Genomic DNA, 25,255 nt, shown 5'->3' on the forward strand with positions numbered 1-25,255 from the left:
CTGTATATAGCCTCGTTATTGTTATTTTAATGTGCTGGTTTTTATTTAATTTTTACTTTAGTTTATTTTGTAAATATTTTTACTTAAATCCATTTCTTGAACTGCATTGTTGGTTAAGGGCTTGTAAGTAAGAACCTGTTGTATTCGGAGCATGTGACAAATAATATTTGATTTGATCTAGATTTGAAATATGATAAAAATATGAAATATTTTGTATGATGTATTTCCTATTGAACAAGACTGTATGAGTAAGGCTTGAAATTACTTTTATTTTTTCAAATTATAATATAATCTATTGATAAAATAACAATAAGATTTCACCCTCTTTATAACTTAAAATACATATTTGTATATTAAGTGTTAGAGAAAATATGCATATTTTCTAAAGGTCTCTCTTGATCTAAATGTCAGCGTCATTACTGTGAATGTCTCACAGACCTTTAGCTTGGCTTCCTGAACTCATTAGGTATTCGCCTTTCATCTCATATCAATCTTATCTGTCTATGACAAAGAAAGTGATTTTTGGTTCAAATCTATTAATTATTTAAGATTACTGGCAATAAATCAATATCTTCATTTACGACAGCAATGAAACCAGTCTCTCCTGTTGCGTTACGATGTAAGGATCCCAGGAATACAGTGCCTTCGGAAAGTATTCAAACCCCTTGACTTTTTCCACATTTTGTTAGGTTACAGCCTCATTCTAAAATTTCTAAAATATTTTTTCCACCTCATTAATCTACACACAATACCCCATAACGCCAAAGCAAAAAAAACAGTTATTAGACATTTTTGCTAATTTATTAAAAATAAAAAACAGAAATATCACATTTACATAAGTATTCAGACCCTTTAATCAGTACTCTGTTGAAGCACCTTTGGCAGCAATTACAGCCTCGAGTCTTCATGGGTATGACGCTACAAGCTTGGCACATCTGTATTTGGGGAGTTTCTCCCATTCTTCTCTGTAGATCCCCTCAAGCTCTGTCGGGTTAGACGGGGAGCGTCGCTGCACAGCTATTTTCAGGTCTCTTCAGAGATGTTCGATCGGGTTCAAGTCCAGGCTCTGGCTGGGCCACTCAAAGACATTCAGTTCCAAAGCCACTGGTGCGTTGTCTTGGCTGTGTGCTTACGGTCCTTGTCCTGTTGAAAGGTGAACCTTCGCCCAAATCTGAGGTTCTGAGCGCTCTGGAGCAGGTTTTCATCAAGGATCTCTCCGTACTTTTCTTTGTTCCCCCAGTGCCTGGCTGAAAAATACCACCACGCATCACCGTAGGGATGGTACCAGGTATCTTCCAGACGTGACGCTTAGCATTCAGGCCAAAGAGTTCAATCTTGGTTTCATCAGACTAGAGAATATTGTTTCTCAATGTCTGAGAGCCTTTAGGTGCTTTTTGGCAAACTCCAAGCGGGCTGTCATGTGCCTTTTACTGAGGAGTGGCGTCCGGCCACTCTACCATAAAGGCCTGATTGGTGGAGTGCTGTAGAGATGGTTGTCCTTCTGGAAGGTTCTCCCATCTCCGCAGATGAACTCAGGAGCTCTGTCAGAGTGACCATCGGGTTCTTGGTCACCTCCCTGACCAAGGCCCTTCTCCCCAGATTGCTCAGTTTGGCCATGCGGGCAGCTCTAGGAAGAGTCTTGGTGGTTTCAAACTTCTTCCATTTAAGAATGATGGAGGCCACAGTGTTCTTGGGGACCTTCAATGCTGCAGAAATGTTTTGGTACCTTTCCCCAGATCTGTGCCTCGACCCAATCCTGTCTTGGAGCTCTACGAATAATTCCTTCGACCTCATGGCTTGGTTTTTGCTCTGACATGCACTGTCAACTGTGGGACTCTAAACAGGTGTGTGCCTTTCCAATCAAGTTGTAGAAACATCTCAAGGATGATTAATGGAAACAGGATGCACCTGAGTTCAATTTCGAGTCTCATTGCAAAGTGTCTGAATTCTTATGTGAATAAGGTATCTGTTTTTTATTTTTGAATACATATGCAAAAAGATGTTTAACCTGTTTTTGCTGCATCGTTAAGGGGTATTGTGTGTAGGTTTCTGAGGATTTGTATTTATTTAATCAATTTTAGAATAAGGCTGTAACGTAACAAAATGTGGAAAAAGTCTAGGGGTCTGAATACTTTCCGGTAGGCACTGTATGAGTTGTTAGTGGCTGTGAAGTAGTGTTCATGGAGTTGATGGACAGTCAGAAGAGGGAATGAAATGGTAGGAGGGATATCCCAGGTTTAAGTGGTGTCAGATTTCACATCCTGCTTCATACAGACTCAAGAGATAGTCCTGTGTCCGTGAGAATCAGGGCTATCATCGATTTATAAGGGAAAAAGTTGGTCGGAGCTGGTACCAGAACCACATAGGTCACCTAAACAGGGGACTTTACATCGAGGTGGTTTAAAATCAGGAACAGATTATTTATTTTTTTGCTTTAAAGGGGCAGTGCAGTTAAAAAACATATTTTTCTGTTCTTTAAAATGATATTTCCACACCATGAGGTCGAAATAACACTCTGAAATTGTGAAAATTGTACTAATACCCCTTTTGTGGTGTAAGAGCTGGAACTTCAGATGTTTTTTTTATTGGGTTTTATTTACTGCCATGTCTGTAATAGTCCAAACGCACAACTGTTTTACCACACTATACTGCTATAGAATGATTTGAAGGTGTCATTCTATTCTTCTTGGAGGTGTGTATGATCCGATTTTAACAAGATTTCACGTTGTTAAAGCGCTGTCAGTTCCACTTTAACTAGCATTGAAAAAGTTAGTGCATTCTTCTCGGGCTAATTATAAATCTCTCTCCCTATCTTCTGAATCAAGCTTGTAACGTCAGTACAGTAGTCTATAATTCAGACGAGGGAGGGCAGGTAGCCTGAACACGCACAGGCAAAGATGTTCAGTTTGCAGGCGGACGCTGGAATATTTTCCTGAGTGACAGAGTGAGGGCTTTGCATAGGTGCTTTGTTGCGTTTTGTTGTGAGACAAGAGCACACTTGGTGCCAAGATTATACCATATAGCCTGCCCTGTAGATAATCATGGCATTCTGCAATGAATAGATGGCAAGCAGTGTATATGCCCGGATGGTCCACCATCCAAACAGGCTGTTCTGGTCCTGCATCTTCTGGTAACCTATTGAAAACTGTAGAACAATTATATAGCAAATTGCATTATGTATGCCTTTTGTTTTGATGACAAGACAAAGTAGCCTACACAACTGTGGAAGTTTTTTTTTCAATGGGTAAGTTGATGGGTTCTAGACCATCCTATCAGCCAATCAGGGCTGTGTACGTAAATATCTAATGTCATGTTCAAATTGGTTTCTTAAAGCCCACATGATCAGACTGAGCATTTCAGTGGCTCAGAGAAATAATTACAAAAATATACATTTTGGAGTGATATTATTAAACAAATGAACACGCACATGAATTTATTAGTGATGATTTCAAAATGAAATGAGAGACTGTGTGGGGGGCTTTAAGATGAATCACCACCCACTGTAAACAAACAGATTGAATCAACATTGTTTCTGCGTAATTTGTCAACGTATTGCGATGTGGAATCTACGTGGAAAATACATTGGATTTTAAAAATGTAATCAACTTAAACTGTTGTTTAATCACGGTAATCCCACATTTCAACATAGATAATTTAGAAGGGTAATATTTATATCTTGTTGTCCATTAAGATCAGAAATACAGTGTAGACATTGTTAATGTTGTAAATGACTATAGTAGCTGGTAACGGCAGATTCTTTTATGGAATATCTACACAGGCGTACAGAGGCCCATTATCAGCAACCATCACTCCTGTGTTCCAATGGCACGTTGGGTTAGCTAATCCAAGTATATAATTTTAAAAGGCTAATTGATCATTAGAAAACCCTTTTGCAATTATGTTAGCACAGCTGAAATCTGTTCTCCTGATTAAAGACGCGATAAAACTGGCCTTCTTTAGACTAGTTGAGTATCTGGAGCATCAGTATTTGTGGGTTCGATTACAGGCTCAAAATGGCCAGAAACAAAGAACTTTATTCTGAAACCTGTCAGGCTATTCTTGTTCTGAGAAATTACGGTTATTCCATGCGAGAAATTGCCAAGACACTGAAGATCTCGTACAATGCTGTGTATTACTCCCTTCACAGAATAGCGCAAATGGGCTCTAACTAGAATAGAAAGAGGAGTGGGAGGCTCCGGTGCACAACTGAGCAAGAGGACAAGTACATTAGAGTGTCTAGTTTGAGAAACAGACGCCTGACAAATCCTCAACTGGCAGCTTCATTAAAATAGTACCCGCAAAACACCAGTTTCAACGTCAAAAGTGAAGAGGTGACTCCGGGATGCTGGCTTTCTAGACAGAGTTACTCTGTCCAGTGTCTGTGTTCTTTTGCCCATCTTAATCTTTTCTTTTTATTGGCCAATTTGAGATATGACTTTTTCTTTGCAACTTTGCCTAGACCAGCATTCTGGAGTCGCCTCTTTGCTGTTGACGTTGAGACTGGTGTTTTGCGAGTAAAACATACAGATATGTATTTTACAGTTATAAGCAAAGTGAAATATTTGTTAGTGATTTTATGAATTGATTATACTATATTGAGAAATCATATGTCATTTCAGGGCTTATTTATATGGTTTTGTTGAATAGGAAATATTTCACATTTGTATCATATTTGTACTGTGTGACCTTGTGACCTCAATAGTGACTCCACTACTCAGCATTCCATAACTATTTTCTACCAGACAGTTGAGACTTATACCTTTCTTGGGGTATGCAGTATTACTAGTTAATGTTCATAGTCCTCTCATGATAAATCATTATTTTCAAGGGATTATATATATTACATTTTGGATTACATGTAGTTACATATAAGAGGTTTTAACCAAGCCCTGCCCTGCTTAGCTATGTTTTTTGTCACTCACTATCACCAATGTGCTATCATAAGAATGATTGTACAGAGTTCTCTACTTAAAAACTAGATAGATTCACTGTTGCTATCGAAGTCCTTCCAAGGGTATAGGTGTAAGGGCCGGAGTCAAACATTTATTCAGGAACAGACATAGGACACGACAGGAACAGACATAGGACACGACAGGAACAGACATAGGACACGACAGGAACAGACATAGGACCAGACAGGAACAGACATAGGACACGACAGGAACAGACATAGAGCACGACAGGAACAGACATAGGACACGACAGGAACAGACATAGGACACGACAGGAACAGACATAGGACACGACAGGAACAGACATAGGACACGACAGGAACAGACATAGGACACGACAGGAACAGACATAGGACACGACAGGAACAGACATAGGACACGACAGGAACAGACATAGGACACGACAGGAACAGACATAGGACACGACAGGAACAGACATAGGACACGACAGGAACAGACATAGGACACGACAGGAACAGACATAGGACACGACAGGAACAGACATAGGACACGACAGGAACAGACATAGGACACGACAGGAACAGCGTCAGCACACGGGTAAACAAGGACATATGACAAACAATCCCTGTGCACGGAACAGAGCTAGGAAACAGACAGACATAGGGAAGGAAATGACACAAGTAATTGAGTCCACATGAGACAATAGTTTTATCTACGCTATTTACCGTATTACAAAAGTCATATTGAATTGTGTTTGGTTGACAATGCAACCAGATATCAACATTTAAAGTAGATGTATCTACTGCGTGGATAGTTCCATATGTGCCACTGGCTTATTAACATTCCTAAACTTGAATTTTTGGTTAAGTTGAAGAAGTAAATCCAACGCATCAAATATTAATTCGTAGTCAACTGGAATTCAGTGGCACAGTAGGAACTGTCCAAGCAGAAATGACATATCCTTCGAATGTATGTATTTGTTTGGGTCAACATATCATTCAATTGGAAATCAACCAGAGCTTGAAACCTTATCCCCATTGTATTGTCTATTTTTAGTTCAATTCTGGGTTGAATTGAAACAATAGGTGTTGATGACTTTGCAAATGCTACATACTGGAGGCCTAAACAGCATCATTGATGATACTCTGTATGAGTGATAAAGTATTGTCACATTTAATTTGCTATGTTAAAACCTCTACAGGATCGGTGCCCCCCAAATTACTTTATCAAAGCAACAGAATGACTAGGGCTTTACAATAATGGTGAAAACATGGAGAAATGTTGGGTTAAGTGGGTTAAAATCTTCCTAGACGTCACAGGAGATTCACAGAAGATTCACAGAGGGAAGTGAAAATGCTGAATTTTGGCACTTTAGCAAGTTGTTATTCATACAAAACAATGTGATGTATTATATGTTCCATGTGTTTTATATTACAGGGAACGTCAATTAATATAACAGGCTTAATTTGTGCACAATTACTACTTGATATATCAAAGGGATGCAAAAGGCAGTAATTTCTTAAAATGACTGTGCTGCTGGTGCTACTGCTGCTACTGCTGCTACTGCTGCTGCTACTGCTGCTGCTACTGCTACTACTGCTACTACTGCTGCTACTGCTGCTACTGCTGCTGCTACTACTGCTGCTACTGCTGCTACTACTGCTGCTACTGCTACTACTGCTACTACTGCTGCTACTGCTGCTACTGCTGCGACTGCTGCTACTGCTGCTACTGCTGCTGCTACTGCTGCTACATTACATTACATTTAAGTCATTTAGCAGACGCTCTTATCCAGAGCGACTTACAAATTGGTGAATTCACCTTCTGACATCCAGTGGAACAGCCACTTACAATAGTGCATCTAAATCATTTCAGGGGGGGGGGGGGGGTGAGAAGGATTACTTATCCTATCCTAGGTATTCCTTGAAGAGGTGGGGTTTCAGGTGTCTCCGGAAGGTGGTGATTGACTCTGCTGTCCTGGCGTTGTGAGGGAGTTTGTTCCACCATTGGGGGGCCAGAGCAGCGAACAGTTTTGACTGGGCTGAGCGGGAACTGTACTTCTTCAGTGGTAGGGAGGCGAGCAGGCCAGAGGTGGATGAACGCAGTGCCCTTGTTTGGGTGTAGGGCCTGATCAGAGCCTGGAGGTACTGCGGTGCCGTTCCCCTCACAGCTCCGTAGGCAAGCACCATGGTCTTGTAGCGGATGCGAGCTTCAACTGGAAGCCAGTGGAGAGAGCGGAGGAGCGGGGTGACGTGAGAGAACTTGGGAAGGTTGAACACCAGACGGGCTGCGGCGTTCTGGATGAGTTGTAGGGGTTTAATGGCACAGGCAGGGAGCCCAGCCAACAGCGAGTTGCAGTAATCCAGACGGGAGATGACAAGTGCCTGGATTAGGACCTGCGCCGCTTCCTGTGTGAGGCAGGGTCGTACTCTGCGGATGTTGTAGAGCATGAACCTACAGGAACGGGCCACCGCCATGATGTTGGTTGAGAACGACAGGGTGTTGTCCAGGATCACGCCAAGGTTCTTAGCGCTCTGGGAGGAGGACACAATGGAGTTGTCAACCGTGATGGCGAGATCATGGAACGGGCAGTCCTTCCCCGGGAGGAAGAGCAGCTCCGTCTTGCCGAGGTTCAGCTTGAGGTGGTGATCCGTCATCCACACTGATATGTCTGCCAGACATGCAGAGATGCGATTCGCCACCTGGTCATCAGAAGGGGGAAAGGAGAAGATTAATTGTGTGTCGTCTGCATAGCAATGATAGGAGAGACCATGTGAGGTTATGACAGAGCCAAGTGACTTGGTGTATAGCGAGAATAGGAGAGGGCCTAGAACAGAGCCCTGGGGGACACCAGTGGTGAGAGCGCGTGGTGAGGAGACAGATTCTCGCCACGCCACCTGGTAGGAGCGACCTGTCAGGTAGGACGCAATCCAAGCGTGGGCCGCGCCGGAGATGCCCAACTCGGAGAGGGTGGAGAGGAGGATCTGATGGTTCACAGTATCGAAGGCAGCCGATAGGTCTAGAAGGATGAGAGCAGAGGAGAGAGAGTTAGCTTTAGCAGTGCGGAGCGCCTCTGTGATACAGAGAAGAGCAGTCTCAGTTGAATGACTAGTCTTGAAACCTGACTGATTTGGATCAAGAAGGTCATTCTGAGAGAGATAGCGGGAGAGCTGGCCAAGGACGGCACGTTCAAGAGTTTTGGAGAGAAAAGAAAGAAGGGATACTGGTCTGTAGTTGTTGACATCGGAGGGATCGAGTGTAGGTTTTTTCAGAAGGCGTGCAACTCTCGCTCTCTTGAAGACGGAAGGGACGTAGCCAGCGGTCAGGGATGAGTTGATGAGCGAGGTGAGGTAAGGGAGAAGGTCTCCGGAAATGGTCTGGAGAAGAGAGGAGGGGATAGGGTCAAGCGGGCAGGTTGTTGGGCGGCCGGCCGTCACAAGAAGCGAGATTTCATCTGGAGAGAGAGGGGAGAAAGAGGTCAGAGCACAGGGTAGGGCAGTGTGAGCAGAACCAGCGGTGTCGTTTGACTTAGCAAACGAGGATCGGATGTCGTCGACCTTCTTTTCAAAATGGTTGACGAAGTCATCTGCAGAGAGGGGGGGGGGGGGGAGGAGGAATCAGGAGGGAGGAGAAGGTGGCAAAGAGCTTCCTAGGGTTAGAGGCAGATGCTTGGAATTTAGAGTGGTAGAAAGTGGCTTTAGCAGCAGAGACAGAGGAGGAAAATGTAGAGAGGAGGGAGTGAAAGGATGCCAGGTCCGCAGGGAGGCGAGTTTTCCTCCATTTCCGCTCGGCTGCCCGGAGCTCTGTTCTGTGAGCTCGCAATGAGTCGTCGAGCCACGGAGCGGGAGGGGAGGACCGAGCCGGCCTGGAGGATAGGGGACATAGAGAGTCAAAGGATGCAGAAAGGGAAGAGAGGAGGGTTGAGGAGGCAGAATCAGGAGATAGGTTGGAGAAGGTATGAGCAGAGGGAAGAGATGATAGGATGGAAGAGGAGAGAGTAGCGGGGGGAGAGAGAGCGAAGGTTGGGACGGCGCGATACCATCCGAGTAGGGGCAGTGTGGGAAGTGTTGGATGAGAGCGAGAGGGAAAAGGATACAAGGTAGTGGTCGGAGACTTGGAGGGGAGTTGCAATGAGGTTAGTGGAAGAACAGCATCTAGTAAAGATGAGGTCGAGCGTATTGCCTGCCTTGTGAGTAGGGGGGAAGGTGAGAGGGTGAGGTCAAAAGAGGAGAGGAGTGGAAAGAAGGAGGCAGAGAGGAATGAGTCAAAGGTAGACGTGGGGAGGTTAAAGTCGCCCACGACTGTGAGAGGTGAGCCGTCCTCAGGAAAGGAGCTTATCAAGGCATCAAGCTCATTGATGAACTCTCCGAGGGAACCTGGAGGGCGATAAATGATAAGGATGTTAAGCTTGAAAGGGCTGGTAACTGTGACAGCATGGAATTCAAAGGAGGCGATAGACAGATGGGTAAGGGGAGAAAGAGAGAATGACCACTTGGGAGAGATGAGGATCCCGGTGCCACCACCCCGCTGACCAGAAGCTCTCGGGGTGTGCGAGAACACGTGGGCGGACGAAGAGAGAGCAGTAGGAGTAGCAGTGTTATCTGTGGTGATCCATGTTTCCGTCAGTGCCAAGAAGTCGAGGGACTGGAGGGAGGCATAGGCTGAGATGAACTCTGCCTTGTTGGCCGCAGATCGGCAGTTCCAGAGGCTACCGGAGACCTGGAACTCCACGTGGGTCGTGCGCGCTGGGACCACCAGATTAGGGTGGCCGCGGCCACGCGGTGTGGAGCGTTTGTATGGTCTGTGCAGAGAGGAGAGAACAGGGATAGATAGACACATAGTTGACAGGCTACAGAAGAGGCTACGCTAATGCAAAGGAGATTGGAATGACAAGTGGACTACACGTCTCGAATGTTCAGAAAGTTAAGCTTACGTAGCAAGAATCTTATTGACTAAAATGATTGAAATGATACAGTACTGCTGGAGTAGGCTAGCTGGCAGTGGCTGCGATGTTGACACTACACTAATCAAGTCGTTCCGTCGAGTGTAATAGTTTCTACAGTGCTGCTATTTGGGCTAGCTAGCTAGCTAGCAGTGTTGATTGCGTTACGTTACGTTAAAAGAACGACAATAGCTGGCTAGCTAACCTAGAAAATCGCTCTAGACTACACAATTGTCTTAGATACAAAGACGGCTATGTAGCTAGCTAGCTACGATCAAACAAATCAAACCGTTGTACTGTAATAGTTTCTACAGTGCTGCTATTCGGGGGCTAGCTGGCTAGCTAGCAGTGATGATTGCGTTACGTTACGTTAAAAGAACGACAATAGCTGGCTAGCTAACCTACTACTGCTGCTACTGTTACTGCTACTACTGCTACTGCTGCTACTGCTACTACTGCTACTACTGATGCTGCTACTACTGCTACTTCTGCTACTGCTGCTGCTACTGCTGCTGCTACTGCTGCTGCTGCTACTACTGCTGCTACTCCTACTGCTGCTACTGCTGCTACTGCTGCTGCTACTGCTGCTACTGCTGCTACTGCTACTGCTGCTAATGCTGCTACTACTGCTACTACTGCTGCTACTGCAGCACCGCCGCTGCGGCGCGGCGGCCGCTGCTACTGCCGCCGCTGCTACCGCTACTACAGCGCTACCGCTGCTACGCCGCTACCGCTGCTACCACTGCTACTACTGCTGCTACTGCTGCTGCCTCTGCTACTACTGCTGCTACTGCTACTACTGCTACTATTGCTACTACTGCTACTGCTACTGCTGCTACTGCTGCTACTACTGCTGCTGCTGCTACTGCTGCTACTGATGCTACTGCTGCTACTGCTACTACTGCTACTGCTGCTACTACTGCTACTACTGCTTCTACTGCTGCTACTGCTACTACTGCTGCTACTGCTACTACTGCTACTACTGCTTCTGCTGCTACTACTGCTACTACTGCTACTGCTGCTACTGCTGCTACTGCCGCTACTACTGCTGCTACTGCTTATGCTGCTACTGCTGCTACTGCTCCTACTGCTACTACTGCTACTACTGCTGCTACTGCTGCTGCTACTACTGCTGCTACTGCTACTACTGCTACTACCGATACTGCTACTGCTTCTACTGCTGCTACTGCTACTACTGCTGTTGCTGCTACTGCTGCTACTGCTACTACTGCTGCTACTGCTACTGCTACTACTGCTACTACTGCTACTGCTACTACTGCTGCTACTGATGCTACTGCTACTACTGCTACTACTGCTACTGCTGCCTCTGCTGCTACTACTGCTACTACTGCTACTGCTGCCTCTGCTGCTACTACTGCTACTACTGCTGCTGAGAGCTTTAATTGCATGCCTGGTAATCCCAAATCGGACAGCACATCAAACCAGGAATACCATTTACATTTTCTCCCAAGAGGATGTTTGTTTTTATCAACTCCCTTCACAGACATTACATCTCACAGCTGAAGTGAATGTATCAGTGGATTAAGAGGAGAGGAGAGGCGGATATTGTTAGAGAGGAGAGTTGAAAACACAGTACTACCGAAGTCACAACAGGAGCATGAGTCACCTCCAGTCTCCCTGTTGGCAGAGCATTTTTAAGGTTTTCCATACAGTAGACAATGGATATATGAAGCAGAACTGAGTACCAGATGTGGTTTTATCTGTTCCCAGTCCACCTGTTGAATAACAATAAGCAGATATTAGCTGCTCCGGCTACAGTTCCCTGTTGTGCTGGGATCTGCTTAACTCTGCTCTGTCTTTCTGCCTGTCTGGAATGATGTGAACACACAGTGAGAGCCAGACCCTGAAGCACAAAGCAAAAACCATTTTTACTTACACTCTTGGAATTATCTCGTCCAAATGACTTAGTATATTGTTTGAACTACTTCATTCTTCTTTTGTCTAATTCCACCTAGTTTATTATGCAGCTCCAGTTGTGTTTGTCAGACCGTTTGTCCGTTTGTCAGACAGTTCTTTGATCAGGCTGCTTTTGAAAGTGGATGTAAGTGTGTGACTTAAACTCACGGTTTTACCAATTTGACTTCAGATTCTGACGTTTTTCCACGTTTCTCCAAACTTCACATTTTAAAGTGTTTTTGACACCCTTGGCTGCTCTTTTCCTCCTGCTCAGCATCATTCTTTATTCATTCCGAATGCTTAAGTTAAAGGGCAACTCCACCAATTTTTCAACCTCATTTTCATAATCTCCAGCACAATATCAGTGTCAATCTATAAGTCTTTGCTAGGTAAAGCCCCACTTTAGCTCAGCTCACTGGTCACCATAGCAGCACCCACACGTAGCACGCGTTCCAGCAGGTATATTTCACTGGGCACCCCCAAAGCCAATTCCTCCTTTGGTCGCCTTTCCTTACAGTTCTCTGCTGCCAATGGCTGGAACGAATTGCAAAAATCTCTGAAGCTGGAGACTCATATCTCCCTCACTAACTTTAAGAACCAGCTTTCAGAGCAGCTCACAGATCACTGCACCTGTACATAGCCCATCTGTAAATAGCCCATCCAACTACCTCATCCCCATACTGTTATTATTTGTTTTGCTCCTTTGCACCCCAGTATCTCTACTTGCACATTCATCTTCTCCAGTGTTTAATTGCTAAATTGTTATTATTTCGCCACTATGGACTATTTATTGCATTACCTCCCTTAACTAATTTGCACACACTGTATATAGACTTTTTTCTCCCATTGTGTTGTTGACTGTATGTTTGTTTATTCCACGTGTAACTCTTGGCCAGGTCACAGCTGTAAATGTTCTCAACTAGCCTACCTGGTTAAATAAAGGTACAATTAAACTTAAAATGTAAAAAAACAAACATGTGAAAATGGTGCATTTCTGTGTTTGTATAAAAACAAATATTAATTTAAAAAGTTCTACCTGATAACATAAAAAGTTAAAACAGTGATTTTCAAACACTATGAGATTCGAGGGGACGTGGGGAGCAAGAAAATACGTTTCCTTGGTCAAAAAAAAACGTTTTGAAAATCACTGTTTTTAGCTATTAATCCGACCCTGTGATGTCACAGAGAAAACAAACGTTTGAGGACCTTTCTTCTTATCGGTTTAACCACAGATCATAAAAGCTGCTATTTTCACATGTGTAGACACTGTTTTGGTGCTGGAGTTGATGAATAAGTGGCAGAATTATCCATTAAGGGTTAAGGTTTTGGATAGGATTCAAACTAAAACAACCACACTGTTATGTTTAGGCATTCATTCCAAATGGTTATGGTAAGGGTTAAGGTTTGGGATCCCACTGGGATTGAACACGTGACCCTCGGAAGGATGACTCTGAGCATGAAGAGCAAACCAGGCTGTCAAAAACACTTACATGCCCTGGCATTCAAAAGCAGCCCTATCAAATGAACATCTATTAAGAATTATATCAATGGATGGAATCAGTGAACGGTCTGACATACACAACTGGCACTGCATAACAAAGGAGGCCTAATTAGACAAATTAATTAGACAAAAGTTTATTGAACGAGATAACAAGTTTTTCAAATAACTTAGTATCTCGTTCGAACGACTAAGTATCTCTTTTAAACGACGTAGTAAAAAAAAAAAGTATTTTTGTACCATGTCATTCCAACTAGATATTAAGTCGTTCAAACAAGATACTAAGTTGTTCTTTTGGGGCTTCAGGGCTTCCGTAGTTATGTTTAAGTAGCTGTGTTGTTGCTGTGTGTATGTGCATGTGTTCTTGTGTATGTGAGAGTAGTGCTAACTGAGTTTTTGATCACGCTCTGCGTGTGTGTGTGTGTGTGTGTGTGTGTGTGTGTGTGTGTGTGTGTGTGTGTGTGTGTGTGTGTGTGTGTGTGTGTGTGCGTTGTGGTAGCAGAATCAGAACTAGTTAGGTAACATAGATAAATAAGATGTTTTATCTTATTTATTGTCATTAGAATGTCTTCTTTTTGAATAATACGGTTGGCAGTGTGCAGTTATCCCTTCTCTGCTAGGGCTCAGTTACTTGGGGCCCAGAGAGGGGAGAGGTCAGGTTAGTCTTATCTGTGAATGTGTCTGTAACTATTCCTAAACCATGTGAAGGGATGACGTGATTAAAGGGGAACCAGTTAGTTGGCTCCACAATGTCTGTGTGCCAGTCACTCCTCTCTGTGATCTTGTCCAGGAGGGGTTGTATTTGATATGGGAGTATCTAGAATTGACAATTGATATATGCCATTGGATGAGGTAATGTTTTGGTACTATGTTGTACCAAGAACGAGAAGTAGAACCTCGTCTAAGAGAGCAAACTGAACAATAATGTATAGCTAATGCTGTCCTTCTATGGGTTACTCCTCTCTCAAGTAAAATTCTTCCTTTGTGCAGTTTTCCTAAGACCTGTGGTTTGTCATGTCGACTAGGGGGTGAATCTTTGCTATAAAGGATCTCAGTTGACATTATGTTGACACTCTCAGGGAATTCATTTATAGACACTGAATTGATCTGAGAGTCACAGGGCTATGGTGAAGCTCATATAATTAAAGATGGACTTTATGATAACTCTGACTTGTGTGTGGTTTGCTCTCTCATGATTTGGTAATATAGGAAATTTCCACGACAGCGTGCATATAAACGGGAGTGTGTGTGTGTGTGTGTTTGTGTGTGTCAGCAGACTATTTCCCAGACCTAATGACAGCACAAAGGCAGAGGAGGAGAGGAGATAGAGAGATGGACCTGTGCTGAGTGGAGGAGAGATATCTGATGGAGAGGCAGGAAATAGAGTGGTGGAGGAGTGGAGAGGTGGGGGCTGATGGAGGAATAGAAAGCCAGACAGCGATACAAAGACACACAAAACTATACACACACACACACACGCCACACCACCGTTGACTGATAGGGTGTGATGTGATTGTGACCTCGTCAGCAGTGACTCCATTAGAACGGGTGTGTGATGCCGATTTGGCAAATAGGCTGTCACTCAGGGTGACTTCACTGACCCAGTTGTCATGGGACACCAAGACGGAGGCCACAGCCGAGGAATGACGTGTCCTTCAACTCTGATTGGTCTAACTATTGGTTTGAATACTCTCTCTCTCTCTCTCTTTCTCTCAATCAGATTCTAAATAAACTGTCTCAAGAGAATTCTAGAGGTCAGAGGGTAGATTCTGATCAACCTGTATGTTACCGAACCGGAAGGTCCAAATTCTGGACCCATGACTGTCTATATCAATCATAATATTCCAGGGGTTAATCAGTAACACTTAGACACCTGACACACCAGGTTAGTGGACTTGTTAACCAATCAATAGCTTCTATTGATATTATGCACAACCAATGGGGTGTAGAGTGCAGAGTCCAGTAGAGAACCCTCCCCTCTCCATGTCCACCCAGTGATTTGATTGCCGTAATGAGATGGTCTGGTTTCCATGGTAACAGTGACCCCCTCCTCAGTTTCAACCCATGTTTCTCTCTCTCCCAGTCTCTCTCCCTCTTCCTCTCTCTCTCACTGTCTCTCACTCTCTCAAAAGGGCAACACTCCTTTAAACTTGAGGTGTGTTTGTGTGTGTGTATGAGTAGGTGTGTGAGTAGGCTTGTGTGTGCGTGTGCTGGTGGGATATTGTCTGTGTCTGTATGTGTGTGTTGTAAGTCATGGAGAGAACTCTCGTTTCCCCCAGCGATAGTGGGGACAGCATGGCAATCTATTGCCAGCTGAGGGTTGGTATTCAGACAGCACAAATTGATATGCCAATCAGAGTGGGGGATGGACAGATGCGGTGTGTGTGTGTATGCGCATGTGTGCGGTTCTGCATGTGTGTGTGTGTTCAGTTGACACTTCCAGTTGTCCCTGTCCCATTACCCTGCATCCCAGTCACTGTTTGCTGGCCCTGGGGGGTTGAAGCTGTGTTAGAGCCAGGATGTGTGAGGCGCCTGCATAGCAGACATAGCCCACTCCCCCATCTGGGTAAGCTTCAACAGCAGATGGATGCTAGAGTGTGAAAGTATGTATCACAGACTAGTTATTTACATATAACCACCTGGAAACTTTTGTCATTTTTATCTCTTGTCTTTATCTTAAGTTTTCTGTATATTTCTTTTCTCTCTCTCTCTCTCTCTCTCTCTCTCTCTCTCCCTCTCTCTCCCTCTCCCTCTCTCTCTCTCTGTCTCTCTCTCTCTCTCTCTCTCTCTCTCTCTCTCTCTCTCTCTCTCTCTCTCTCTCTGTCTCTCAGTGGTAGATTAATTGGATGAAGCCAGGATGGCTGTATGGCCCCGGTGGAAAACCCCCATCATCTGTAAGAGCCTAATTAAACACAGGATCCTTATTGTTTTCTCTCCTTTTCGTCCCTTTCTTTCCTCTACTCCATCTCTCTCTGAAGTTTACATCTCAGTATGGGCTGTTTCAATATCACCTAAAGCCCACAATACACACACACATACATATACACACATATACACACACACACACGCACGCACGCACGCACACACACACACACACACACACACACACACACACACACACACACACACACACACACACACACACACACAGTTTTCAATGTCAGAACTAGTAGCGTGTGTGTCTGGCTGGATACAGATCTTACCGTGTTAGTGCTGAGGTTCAAATCAACAGGACAGCAGTCAACACTCTTTTGGCCTTCAGATCCAGAGTGGGCTCCTGTTACAGTGCATTGCCTTAACTGCAAACCACTTCAGACCAGTAGAGACAGACAGATCAGGCACACAGAGGAGAGAGTGGATGGATAAAAAGAAATACATCCCAGGTGAATAAGAGAAATAGGAAAAAGAGACCAGATAGAAGATAGAAACATTTAAAGAGAGATCAGGTAATAAAAAGGTTGATCCGATATAAACACGGGTTGGAAAAGGGAGCTAAGACGGAAAGAGAGAGAGACTGCTATTATTTTCACCTTTATTTAACCAGGTAGGCCAGTTGAGAACAAGTTCTCATTTACAACTGCGACCAGGCCAATTTATAGCAAAGCAGTGAGACAAAAACAACAACACAGAGTTACACATGGAATAAACAAACGTACATTCAATAACACAATAGAAAAATCTATGTACAGTGTGTGCAAATGTATAAGAGTAGGGAGGTAAGGCAATAAATAGGCCATAGAGGTCAAATCATTACAATTTAGCATTAGCACTGGAGTGATAGATGTGCAGAAGATGATGTGCAAGTAGAGATACCAGGGTGCAAAAGAGCAGGAAGATAAATAACAATATGGGCATGAGGTAGTTGGGTGTGCTATTTATAGATTGGCTGTGAACAGGTACAGTGATCGGTAAGATGCTCTGACAGCTGATGCTTAAAGTTAGAGAGGGAGATATAAGACTTCAGCTTCAGTGATTTTTGCAATTCATTCCAGTCATTGGCAGAAGAAAACTGGAAGAAAAGGCAGCCAAAGGAAGTGTTGGCTTTGGGGATGACCAGTACCTGCTGGAGCACGTGCAACGCATAGGTGTTGCTATGGTGACCAGTGAGCTGAGATAAGGCGGGGCTTTACCTAGCAAAGATTCATAGATGACCTGGAACCAGTGGGTTTGGCGACGAATATGTAATGACATCGCCAAAACCAAGGATCGATAGGATAGTCAGTTTTACAAGGGTATGTTTGGCAGCATGATAAATAGGTAGCCAATTCTAGATTTAATTTTGGATTGGAGATGCTTAAAACCTCTTTGGAACAGATGGGGTGCTAATGGCTCATCTCGTCAACATCCGGTGAAATTACAGAGCTCAAAATTCAAAATACAGAATTCATAATATTAAACATTCATGAAAATACAAGTGTCTTACATCGTTCAAAAGCTTAACGTCTTGTTAATCCAGCCGCATTGTCATATTTCAAAAAGGCTTTACGGCGAAAGCATACCATGCGATTATCTGAGGACAGAGCACCGCATACAAATGCATTAAAAACATTTTCCAAACAAGCAGCGGCGTCACAAAAGTCTGAAATGGTATTAAAAAAATACGAACTCCAATCTGGGAGGTATTCCTTTGATCATCCCATAGACAGCCAATCCAATGGGTGGTGACCTAAAAAAAAAGAAAATCTGGTTGTCGCCTGCCATATCAGTTCTATAATACTCACATACATTATTTTAACAGTTTTAGAAACTTGTTGTGTTTTATTGTATGCAAATCCTAGCTTCTGGGCCTGAGTAACAGGCAGTTTACTTTTGGCATGTCATTCATCCAAATTTATGAAAACTGCCCCCTATCCCTAAAAAGTTAATGTAAGACTGGAAGGATAGTTTACAGTCTAACCAGACACCGAGGTACTTGTTGTTGTCCACATATTATAAGTCATAACTGTCCAGAGCAGTGATGCTAGTCAGGTGGGTGGGTGCGGGCAACAATCGGTTGAAGAGCATGAATTTAGTTTTACTGGCACATCAAATCAGTTGGAGGCCACGGAAGAAGTGTTGTATGGCATTGAAGCTCATTAGGAGGTTAGTTAACACAGTGTCCAAAGAAGGGCCAGATGTACAGTTGAAGTCGGAAGTTTACATACACTTAGGTTGGCGTCATTTAAACTCGTTTTGGCAAGTTGGTTAGACATCTACTTTGTGCATGACACAAGTAATTTTTCCAACAATTCTTTACAGACAGATTATTTCACTTATAATTCACTGTATCGCAATTCCAGTGGGTCAGAAGTTTACATACACTAAGTTGACTGTGCCTTTAAACAGTTTCTGGAAATTTCCAGAAAATTATGTCACGGCTTTAGAAGCTTCTGATAGGCTAATTGACATAATCTGAGTCAATTTGAGGTGTACCTGTGGATGTATTTCAAGGCATACCTTCAAATTCAGTGCCTCTTTGCTTGACATCATGGGAAAATCGAAATAAGTCAGCCAAGACCTCCGAAAAAAATTTGTAGACCTCCACATGTCTGTTTCATCATTGGGAGCAATTTCCAAACGGCTGAAGGTACCACGTTCATCTGTACAAACAATAGTATGCAAGTATAAACACCATGGAACCAGGCAGCCGTCATACCGCTCAGGAAGGAGACGCATTCTGTCTGCTAGAGATGAACATACTTTGGTGCGAAAAGTGCAAATCAATCCCAGAACAACAGCAAAGGACCTTGTAAATATGCTGGAGGAAACAGGTACAAACGTATCTATATCCACAATAAAAATGAGTCCTATATCGACATAACCTGAAAGGCCGCTCAGCAAGGAAGGAGCCACGGGTCCAAGATCTTCATAAAAACCCAGACTACGCTTTCCAACTGCAAATGGGAACAAAGATCATACTTTTGAAGAAATGTCCTCTGGTCTGATGAAACAATAATAGAACTGCTTGGCCATAATTACCATCGTTATGTTTGGAGGAAAAAGGGAAGGAAAAAACGTGAAGCACAGGGGTGGCAGCATCATGCTGTGGGGGTGCTTTTTTGCAGGAGGGACTGGTGCACTTCACAAAATAGATTGCATCATGAGGAGGAAAATTACGTGTATATAATGAAGCAACATCTCAAGACATCAGTTAGGAAGTTAAAGCTTGGTCACAAATGAGTCTTCCAAATGGACAATGACCCCAAGCATACTTCCAAAATTGTGGCAAAATGGCTTAAGGACAACAAAGTCAAGGTATTGGAGTGGCTATCACAAACCCTGACCTCAATCCTATAGAAAATGTGTGGGCAGAACTGAAAAGGCGTGTGCGAGCAAGGAGGCCTACAAACCTGATTCAGTTACACCAGTTCTGTCAGGAGGAATGGGCCAAAATTCACCCAACTTATTGTGGGAAGCTTGTGGAAGGCTACCCGAAACGTTTGACCCAAGTTAAACCATTTAAAGGCAATGCTACAAAATACTAATTGAGTATATGTGAACTTCTGACGCACTGGGAATGTGATGATAGAAATAAAAGCTGAAATAAATAATTATCTCTACTGTTGTTCTGACATTTTACATTCTTAAAATAAAGTGGTGGTCCTAACTGACCTAAGACAGGGACTTTTTACTAGGATTAATTGAACCATGCGAGGCAGTCATTTGAGAAACCAAGGCTGTTGAGTCTGCCGATAAGAATGTGGTGGTTGACTGAGTCAAAAGCCGTGGCCAGGTCAATGAAGACGGCTGCACAGTACTGTCTATTATCGGTGGTGGTTATGATATCGTTTAGGACGTTGAGCGTGGCTCTACACCCATTGCATAGTGGAGAAGGTACGGTGGCATTCAAAATGATTGGTGATCTGTTTCTTAACTTGGCTTTCGAAGATTTTAGAAAGGAAGAGCAGGATGGACATAGGTATATAACAGTTTGGTCTAGAGTGTCTCCCCCTTTGAAAAGGCAGCTTTCCAATCTTCGGGGATCTCAGACGATACAAAAGAGAGGTTGAACAGGCTAGTAATAGGGGTTGCAACCATTTCGGTGTATAATCTTAGAAAGAGAGCGTCCAGATTGTCTAGCCCAGCTGATTTGTAGGGATCCATATTTTGCAGCTCTTTCAGAACATCAGCTGTCTGGATTTGGGTGAAGGAGAAGTGTGTGTGGGGGGGGTAGCCAGGTAGAAGCATGGCCAGCTGTAGAAAAATGCTAATTGAAATGATCGATTATCATAAATTTATCGGTGGTGCTCTTATTCTCCATGGACTTTACAGTGTCCCAAAACCTTTTGGAATTAGTGCTACGGGATGCGAATTTCTGTTTGAAAAAGCTTTAGCTTTCCCAACTGACTGTGTATATTGGTTCCTGACTTCCCTGAAAATTTGCATATCGCAGGGGCTATTCGATGCTAATGCAGAACGCCACATGATGTTTTTATGCTGGTCAAGGGCTGTCAAGTCTGGGGTGAACCAAGAATCTGTTCTTAGTTCAACATTTTTTGAATGGGGCATGCTTAGTTAACCTGTTGATGCTCTGGGGGCGCTATTTCATTTTTGGATGAAAAACATTCCCGTTTTAAACAAGATATTTTGTCACAAAAAGATGCTCGACTATGCATATAATTGATAGCATTCGAAAGAAAACACTTGACGTGTCCAGAACTACCGAGATATTTTCTGTGCGTGCCCTAGAACGTGAGCTTCAGGCAAAACCAAGATGAGATGGCATCCAGGAAATGAACAGGATTTTTGAGGCTCTGTTTTCCATTGTCTCCTTATATGGCTGTGAATGCGAGAGGAATGAGCCTGCCCTTTCTGTCGTTTCCCCAAGGTGTCTGCAGCATTGTGACGTATTTGTAGGCAGATCATTGGAAGATTGACCATAAGAGACCACATTTACCAGGTGTCCGCCCGGCGTCCTGCGCCGAAATTGGTGCGCAAAAGTCACCTGCCAGTATTTTTCCATGGGATACAGAGAGGAAAGCAAGCTTCCTAGCGAACTGCATATCAATGAAGAGATATGTGAAAAAACACCTTGAGGATTGATTCCAAACAACGTTTGCCATGTTTGTCGATATTATGTAGTTAATCCGGAAAAGTTTTACGTTGTAGGTGACTGAATTTTCGGTTGTTTCGGTAGCCAGACGCAATGTAGAAAACGGAACGATTTCTCCTACACACAGACGCTTTCAGGAAAAACTGCGCATTTGGTATGTAACTGAGAGTCTCCTCATTGAAAACATCAGAAGCTCTTCAAAGGTAAATGATTTTATTTATTTGGTTATCTGGTTTTTGTGAAAATGTTGCGTGCTAAATGCTACTCAAAATGCTATGCTAGCTTTGCATACTCTTACACAAATTAGTCAATTTCTATGGTTCAAAAGCATATTTTGAAAATCTGAGATGACAGTGTTGTTAAGAAAAGGCTAAGCTTGAGAGCAGACGCATTATTTTAATTTTATTTGCGATTTTCAGAAATCGTTAACGTTGCGTTATGCTAATGAGCCTGAGGCTTTAGTCACAAACCCGGATCCGGGATGGGGAGTTCCAAGAAGTTAAGATGGTGAGGAAAGCACTTTTAAAGAGCAACCAGGCTTCCTCTTCTGACAGGATGAGGTCAATATCCTTCTAGGATACCCGGGCGAGGTCAATTAGAAAGGCCTGCTTGCTGAAGAGTTTTAGGGAGTGTTTGACAGTGATGAAGGGTGGTCGTTTGACCGTGGATCCATTATAAATGCTGGCAATGAAGCGGTGATCACTGAGATCCTGGTTGAAGACAGCATTGGTGTATTTAGAGAGGAAGTTAGTCTGGATGATATCTAAGAGGGAGCCCATGGTTGTGGATTTAGGGTTGTACCTGGTAGGTTCCTTGATCATTTGTGTGAGATTGAGGACATCTAGCTTAGATTTTAGGATGGCCGGGGTGTTAAGCATATCCCAGTTTAGGTCACCTAACAGTACAAACTCTGAAGATAGATGGGGGGCAATCAATTCACATATGGTGTCTAGGTTACAGCTGGGGCCTGAGCAGGGTCTATAACAAGTGGCAGTGGTGAGAGACTTGTTTCTGGAAAGGTGGATTTTTAAAAGTAGAAGCTTGAATTGTTTGGGCACAGACCTGGATAGTATGGCAGAACTCTGCAGGCTATCTCTGCAGTAGATTGCAACTCTGCCCCCTTTGGCAGTTCTATCTTGTGGAAAAAGTTGTAGTTGGGGATGGAAATTTCAGGATTTTTGGTGGCCTACCTAAGCCAGGATTCAGACATGGCTAGGACATCAGGGTTGGCGGAATGTGCTAAAGCAGTGAGTTAAACAAACTTAGGGAGGAGGCTTCTAATGTTAACATGCATGAAGCCAAGGCTTTTACTGTTACATAAGTTAACAAATGAGAGCGCCTGGGGAATGGGAATGGTGGTGGGGGCTGCAGGGCCTTGGTTAACCTCTACATCACCAGAGGAACAGAGGAGGAGTAGGATAAGGGTATGGTTAAAGGCTATAAGAACTGGTTGTCTAGTGCGTTCGGAACAGAGAGTAAAAGGAGCAGATTTCTGGGCGTGGAAGAATAGATTTCAGGCATAATGTACGGACAAGGTTATGGTAGGATGTGAGTACAGTGGAGATAAACCTAGACATTGAGTGACGATGAGAGAGGTTTTGTCTCTGGAGGCACCAGTCACCACATGTGTGGAGGTTGGAACAAATGTGCTATCTAAGGCATATTGTGCAGGGCTGGGGGCTCTACAGTGAAATAAGACAAATATCACTGACCAGAACAGCAATAGACAAGGCATATTGACATTTTTTATTTATTTAAAAAATATATATTTCACCTTTATTTATCCATTTAGGCTCGTTGCGAACAAGTTCTCATTTACAACTGCGACCTGGCCAAGATAAAGGGAGAGATTGGGGAGAGGCTTGTGTAGCCGAGTGATGTATAAAAGGGCTCAGCGTGTCAGGATTGGTAGTTTGCCTCAGGGACTCCTCTGTCTGTCCTCATGCCAGTGTTGTGCAGCTGAAATGGGATATTTTAATGAAAGAACAAAAGGAACAATCAGAAATAATTGAACGTCTGGAGCTGTTACACTGACCATCTGCATATCACTATCCTGAATTACTACCTGCTCACCTGGGAATGACAGAGTGAGGGAGGGGAGTGGAAAGAGAACACAGTTAGGAGGAGAGCGAGAGAGGGAAAGAGAGAGAGTAGTTAGGAGTGAGACTATGAGAGTGCTGTATGGCCTCTGTCAAGTCAATAATCTTCAGGACATTTTTCTTCGAATCGATTGCAAGATTTTGTGACCCTTCTTGCGATATGCCAGAAGCAAGGGATCAAAACCGTGCCTTGCCACAGACTTCAATTTCCTGGAAGAGAAATAAACAAGCCGGGAGATAAATGAATAAACACAACAAAACATCAGAACATGTGGTCTGATAACAGGGCCATGCACAGACCTTTCAGGGGGCAGGTTCACAAAAAAAAAAAAAACCTTTGACTATTTAAAAAAACGTTTTTTTGCATAAGCCTATTTATATCTGCAGCAACACACTCACTCGTCAGAAGTTGAAAGCAAGCTCGTTACAGTGCCTCCTAAAGACATGATTGATATTGGGAAAAGAGGGTAGGCTGCCAGCTGATCGTTGATGTCAATGATTGATATAAATCTGATGGTTAGCAGGCGCGATCATTTCTCTATTGATTGTGATTTATCTTCAATGTTCTTAAATAATAACTTCCTAATATAGCCTAATATTCATCATCTTATAACTCATGATATATGGCTGGCTGGAAGTTGGTTCACTAGAACCAAGACAGCCTGTGTTCAGTGCTTTCATTTGTAAACCAGGAGGTGCTGGAACAAAAAGTGACCTGGGGAGCTTTGAGGTACCGGAATGCTTGAGGTGTATTTCTATAATCAATCATTGCATGCATATCATCGCAAATTATAGAAATTACAGGCTACTATGACACGGACAAACTGAGAATCTGAAAATGACCACAAAACATTTGCACCCCCTTTGACACTCGGAAAAGTCTAAATTTGTCGGGACGTGGACTCTACAAGGTGTCGAAAGCGTTCCATAGGGATGCTGGCTCATGTTGACTCCAATGCTTCCCACAGTTGTCAAGTTGGCTGGATGTCCTTTGGGTGGTGGACCATTCTTGCACACTCAAACCGGTGCACCTGGCACCTACTTGCATACCCGGTTCAAAGGCAATTAAATCTTCACCCTCTGAATGGCACACATACACAATCCATGTCTCGATTGTCTCAAGGCTTAACAATCCTTCTTTATCCGGTCTCCTCCTCTTCACCTACACTGATTGAAGTGGACTTTACAAGTGACATCAATAAAGGATCATAGCTTTCGCCTGGATTCACCTGGTCAGTCATGGAAAGAGCTAATGTTTTGTATACTCAGTCTATTTTACAATATGAGGAGGAAATTATAGTCCTAAAAAAAGCTTTCCAGTTTCACTGACTCACCCAATGATGCGCGGCTCACTCACCGCTGATGGCTGATGACTGATGTGCTCGTGCCAAAAACCTACCTTTCTCTTTTTTAACTTTGTAAAACAGTGTTCGCTCAATAGGCCTCGTAGGAAGTTGATAAAATATTTTGGTAGCCTACAGCAGACAGAGTAGAGTCATCTCTTTTCAGCAGGAGCCATTTGCTTTCTAACCTGTGTTTTCTTGCACAATACAACTGTGGAAAGCTCTTAGAGACTTTCCCAGAAAGACTCGCTGCCAAAGGCACTTCTACAAAGTATTGACTCGGGGGTGCGAATACTTATGCAAGTGAGATATTTCTGTATTTCATTTTCAATACCTTTGCAAAGATTCGTAAAAACATGTTTTCACTTTGTCATTATGGTGTATTGCGTGTATATGGGTGAGAGAGAAAAAATACATGTAATCCATTTTGAATTCAAGCCTGTAACACAACAAAAAATGTGGAACAAGTCAAGGGGTATGAGTACTTTCTGGAGGCACTGTGCGCTCTTAT

At 43.5% G+C, this 25,255-nt stretch overlaps 1 pseudogene; it reads right to left on the minus strand.

Annotated features, from left to right (window-relative positions):
• Positions 1-6,820: 6,820 nt before the first annotated feature.
• Positions 6,821-25,255, minus strand: part of LOC135527037 (uncharacterized) — a 157,698-nt pseudogene continuing 139,263 nt past the window's right edge.

Source organism: Oncorhynchus masou, chromosome 32 (assembly GCF_036934945.1).
Source record: "Oncorhynchus masou masou isolate Uvic2021 chromosome 32, UVic_Omas_1.1, whole genome shotgun sequence".
Classification (NCBI taxonomy): Eukaryota; Metazoa; Chordata; class Actinopteri; order Salmoniformes; family Salmonidae; genus Oncorhynchus; species Oncorhynchus masou.